Source organism: Micropterus salmoides, unplaced genomic scaffold (assembly GCF_014851395.1).
Source record: "Micropterus salmoides isolate LMB-PRFRI ecotype aquatic unplaced genomic scaffold, ASM1485139v1 Ms_hic_scaffold_11, whole genome shotgun sequence".
Lineage (NCBI taxonomy): Eukaryota > Metazoa > Chordata > Actinopteri > Centrarchiformes > Centrarchidae > Micropterus > Micropterus salmoides.
In genome coordinates, this window is record NW_024040152.1 from 23,409,908 (window position 1) to 23,416,074 (window position 6,167).

Below are 6,167 nucleotides of genomic sequence, written 5' to 3' on the forward strand. Positions count from 1 at the left end.
AAAGCACCAGAGGTGAAAAGCAATGCACACCTGTGAGCAGAAATATTTCAAATGAGAATATAGTGATGTTTTGGGGCCAAAATGGGTGGTATACATCTCTTTGTCTATGAAGAGATTAAGCTATTTCACAATCAATAGAGCAGTCAGAATACATTTTTATCGGGTGCATTACACCGCAAATGAATTGTAGATCTTGGTAAAAGCCAATTGGATAGGTGATGGAATATCTGTGAGCGTCTGTCTGACAATTGGTTATATTTCCAGAACATGTAGATTAATGGTGTTCACAGCGTGCCACATCTTGGGCATTCATTATACACACACACAGACACACGCGCACACATGCGCACACACACACACACACACACACACACACGCTTGTGCTTCATTTTATACCATTCAACACCCAAAGAAGGCTGTAGCGAGAGGGATAACAAGAGTCATTGATTCTCTCTAAAAGGTGAGAGGAGGATCATAATCTCACAAGAGGGGGAAGTCTTGAATGTAGTTTAAATATGTTCTCAGCGCCCGTGAAATATTTACCACTTTCAAAATGCAATTGGTGCATTTGCTTGGAGTTTATATCATTTTCCTGTGCAGCTGCTGGGGGAATAACTGGGAAAGGGGGGAAATATAAAAGGATACGTCTTCATCAGGATTGGCTCAGACAGACTTATTAAGAACTGTACAGTAGACTCTTGTCTAAGGCGCAGATCACATGAACATCAGTAGAGAGATTGGTCTTATAAACTGTGGGGTATAAGTAATATAATATATTCCCGTGGTTTGGGGGACTTCTGTGTTATTTATGCTTTGTGATTTCAGGAGAACTATCTCCATTATTGAGATAAAGAGGCTGGTTAAAGTATAGGTATGCTCTACAAATAACATAAGCTGTTTCTCTACCCTTCACACATCTGTAAGAAAGGAGAAACAAGTGCAGCCAGGCAATCAGCCAATAAAAGTCATTTCAGATTATTATTTAGATTGATCAGGTATGAACTCTGGTGTGCTAATAGCGTTTCTGTTGAAATGCTAAGTGAAGTCAAACAGGTTTTAACATCACAAAGGTTTATGCTTGTTAAGCTGATCATGAACTCACATCTTTAGAAGTTAATGGAATTTAACTTAACACATTTAAATGTGCTTTTAATTATTTATACCGCCTCTTGAAATTCATCTAAGCATGTTTCTATCTGACTTTCAAACCACACAATATCAATACATGCAGCTGGCACCTTCAATCTAAACAACACAAGCAGGGTGTATTGGAAAGCTGTAATTGAAATTATCCAGCCAGATGAGTGGAGCTACCTGGCTGACAGAATGAGGGAGGAAACTCATTTTAAGGTATGTGGTCACACTCGGTAGTGAATATTTTGCTTCCTTTTGTAAATAAGAAACTGATGCCCATGATGGCGGCTGAGTAACAAATCTGAAAGTGGGTGCGCTTAAAAATAAACCAACTTTCTGATTTCACAAGGCCTGTTTGATGAGTTGTGAGAGACTTCATTTAGATATTTGGGCACCGCCATACACACACACACACACACACACACACACACACACACACACACACACACACACACACACACACACACACACACACACACACACACACACACACACACACTTGTGCATGAGCAGATACATTTGCTCACATATAAACATGCATATGCACACACAGGTTGATTATTCTATCATTATGAAGGTGAGGATAGGGTTTGATGCCAGTTCAATTTCAGTATCCTTAATAAAATCAGATCAAATTCTTCTTCAACCATAACATTTAAATATATGGAACTGAAATAACAGAGTTGAGAATCCACCACAGCTGTTTTTCCTCTAATAATACACACACAGATATACACACCATTGATGCCTGATGTCTTCGCTTACATAAATGAGGAAACTTACCTGTGTGAAAGGAACACTGGCAACCCCTGAGTGCTTCTGTTCCTATTCCGTTCCACCTCTTATGCTTCATATATGTGGTGTGTGTATATATATACATACATACATATATATATACATATATACATACATATATTAATTAATATGAGTGGAGGATGCTTTATAGGGGCATTTGGAAATGAGACACTTAAGCTCTGAAGAATCTATATTTCCAAGTAAAGGAGTTTTGCATTGTTTTGCTCTCTGTATCAAATACAATTACCGCATATATTCACATATATATAGGAATTTGGGTTTACATCTCATTATCATCATAATTTAGTATTTAATAGAGCAGTAAAAAGGGACATATACTTCTTAAAAACATTTGTATCAACATAAAGCTGTAGATTACATTTAATATTTGCTTTTTAACACTTTATGAATGCCAGCTGTCTACAGAACAAAGAACAATTTTCTCTTGTCCATGATCAAACAGAAGCTGTATACGATAGGCTGACACACGTACTCTTGGAGGGCAGACTAACAATACAATAGCTCTCCATGAGTTAAATTAGACTCTCCCTAAATGGGAATTTGATTCTTATTTCAGAACTTCAGAGGCATGTTCATTACATCGGCAAACATCATCCAGCAATGAGTGATCTGACATCAACAGGCTTTGTTGTTACAAAAATGCAAATACTCACAATGCAGGATGGGTGCAAATACAGAGACAACACACATTCTTCCTTTCAGTTCAAATTAAGGAGAAGGCAAAGAAAAGTGGTTCCATCGGGACGTGTTATCCTCTTCTCTGAGTTTATCCGGGTAAAGAAATTATTGGAGCAGCTGCTTTTAGACAGAAATAAACAGAATTATAAAGAGATTGTGATAAAATTGTATTTGGGTGATCCATCAATGCATCATTAAGCTTCACAAACAAAGTTTTGGTGGTTAATTACCGTAGTTCACGTTCTATAAATTCTTTTAGCAGTATTTAGGGTTTCTGCCAAACAAACATTCATTCCATGAACAGTGCTGTTCTTCAAATGCAGCAGCCAGAAAAAGAAGTGAAGACTTCCTGGGTGTTTTTTTCTTTTTTTTTGACATTAACACGTGGCTTACATTTGCCATTACATATTTACAGGTCTTGACAAGTGAGACGCCTTTACTAATACACTCATCATCAATATTTTACTGATTAGTCATGGAATATTTAAAGATTAATGTTGATGATCCTGCTGTTGGTTGCTGAAGTGTTAAACACACTATTATACATTGCTATTACCGGAAGACATATCTGAATTCACTGATTAATTAATGTTGTATTACATGTTGTTATTAGACATTTTTAGATGTTCAAACTTTATATTGCTTGCATTGTAGGAGGGCTACATTTTCAAGTTTTGACTGTCTTTAAAAGTTACTTTCATCACTGGAGTACAGACAATTTTGTATTTGTTCTGTATTCAGGCAGAAATAATACTACAGGGAACAATGTATTTATCTCCTGATGTTGGAAACAGGGCTCCTCTAGGGCTGGCCTGGGGCCTGAGTACCAGAGAACAGGACAGGGAGTCCCCTGTTACAGTGCTGGTAGTATATTCATGGGGCAAACAGCAACAGAATAACAGTTATTTGTGGATGTTGCTGAACTTCGTCCAACATCTGTAACTTTTTCATAGTTGGGATATTAGGTGACTTGGTACAATAATACTATATGAAAACATGTTCATAATGTTGTAGATAATTGGTGAATATAGGTTCACAATTATATCTCTTACAATATAAATATATATTTCGTAGTATACATTAAATATCAAAGCCAACAGCAATGTTTTAATCACATGTGGCCATAGGTTAGCCAAATCATCACTTTATGCTTTTTTTTGTCAGTCATGTCATTATTTTGATAATGGCCCAAATGGCTCATACAGGCACACACAAACCCTTCCTACTTCACACTTGGCTGCTCAGAGAGGTGAAGTGAAACTGCCTTAATTCATCATCATGGGACTCCTATAATGACCTGCGGCATAACAATATACTATGCATATGACCTTTGTTAATTTATTATATATTCTTTAATATTAACATGCTATGGTCAAGGCAAACGAGGGTAAGTGCATGGCTTCACGTTCCTGTGTTATGTTTAAGTGGTTTCATCTAATTCTGGATTACCCACAACCCATTATTTTATACCACCTCTGTGGTTGGTCATCATCACTTTGAGATACATATATTATAAATACATCTAGCACAGGAGTTTCTGGAATCCTTTGCCCGATGAAACCATCACCTCTGGAGTGGTATTTCTAATTTCCCTATAGCCTAATCTACCTTTACATTAGACTGTAAAATACATTAAATACATTTAGTGGAATTAACTAATTTTTGCCAATAACTATAATAAATATACCTTTTTTAAACCTCAATTTTATTCAAATTAAAATAATAACTCTAGTTTTTGTTGTCAGACCCCTTCAGAAAAGCAGCAGCTGGAGCAGCATGTTCTTCATGGCAAAACCAGAATGGATTCCTCAAACTGTGAAAATGTCAATAGATAGGAAATTTGTAATGTTTATTAGTGACTGATATTTGGTGATTCAAGTTGATATTTTCATTTTTGGAAGTTGTTTTCACATGTTCAGGCAGCAGGGGCGAACTAGTTTAAAATGTTTAACAGTGTATACAAGAATTAACTTAGTCTTTTTTCCCCTTTTCCTTTTTCTCCTGAGGCATTTCCTCAAGCAATTCCAGCCAACAACACTCTTGGCACCAATCTAGACTCAATCTTGAACTTGATTTTACACTACGCTCCTTCAAAACAATATATTGTACACTTGTCAAGTCTCCTGTACAAAACCATACCTGAATAATCCTTTCTGACACACATGACCTGCATTTGCTTTAGAAACATTTTCACATTTTGGGTAGAAACAGGACCTATTTACTCCAGAGTCCATGATGATTGAATCCAGAGGATTAGGCCTCTCTTTCTCGATTTCACTTGTGAAGTTTGAGATGATGAGGTCGGCTAATTCCTATTAGTCATGAGAGGTTACATGAATGATCCTTTAAGCCAGGTGAGGAGAGAGAAGGACAACGGTGATATTCCAACACAGGTTTTAGTTTCCAGGCCATCTCGTGTTTTCTCTACGTCATGTTAACACTGCTATTTGATACGTGGAGCAAAGTAGACATATTCATTACAAACAACTAGTACAGCTTCTGACACCCCTAGCTAAGATCCAGGCCCAGGTAATGAAGCAGGGAGAGGCACAGGATGTCTTGTTGTCTAAGCACTATCATTATAACATTTAAAGGACAAAATAGGATTGCACAACACGGTTACAGTGTCGGCCATCTTTATACTTATAGAAGACTCTTAATTCAAGCCCAAAAGGATCAAGTTGCACATTATGTAGGGAGCTGTAAGACATTTTCCAAGAAAAGTTTAAACTTTATCGTTTTAATCAGAGCAAACTGGGCCTGGGTGGCAATTTAATAATAATAATAATATAATAATAATAATAATAATAATCTTTATTTGTAGAGCACTTTTCAAAAACAAGTTACAAAGTGCTTCAACAAGTGCAAAGACAACAATACAATACCCAAAAGTCAACAATACAAGCAAGAAAACATTGAAAAGACCAAAATAAATGTTATAAAATAAGTCAAATAGAATAAAATAAAAGGGATAAACTAAAGTCAAATAAGATCGGGAAAGGCTCTCCTATAAAAGTGTGTTTTAAGAAGGGACTTAAAAGAGTTCACTGACTCAGCCGACCTGATTTCCTCGGGCAGGCTGTTCCAGAGCCTCAGGGCCCTGACTGCAAAAGCTCTGTCCCCTTTAGTTTTCGGTCGAGACTCTGGAACAGACAACAGACCTCTGCCCAAGGATCTCAAGGTACGTGCTGGTGCGTATGGGACTAAAAGGTCAGAAATATAACAAGGCGAGAGGCCATGAAGAGCTTTAAAAGTGATCAATAAAATTTTAAAGTCAATTCTAAAACACACTGGGAGCCAGTGCAATGAAGCTAAAATAGGGGCGATGTGGTCATATTTCTTTGTTCTGGTTAAAAGCCTGGCAGCTGAGTTCTGGACAGTCTGGAGTCGATCAGTAGATTTTTGGGTTAAACAAGTGAAAAGGCTGTTGCAATAATCCAGGCGTGATGAGATGAAGGCGTGTAAAATGGTCTCGGTGTCCTTAAAAGTTAACATAGATCGAATTTTTGCTATATTTCTAAATTGATAAAAACATGATT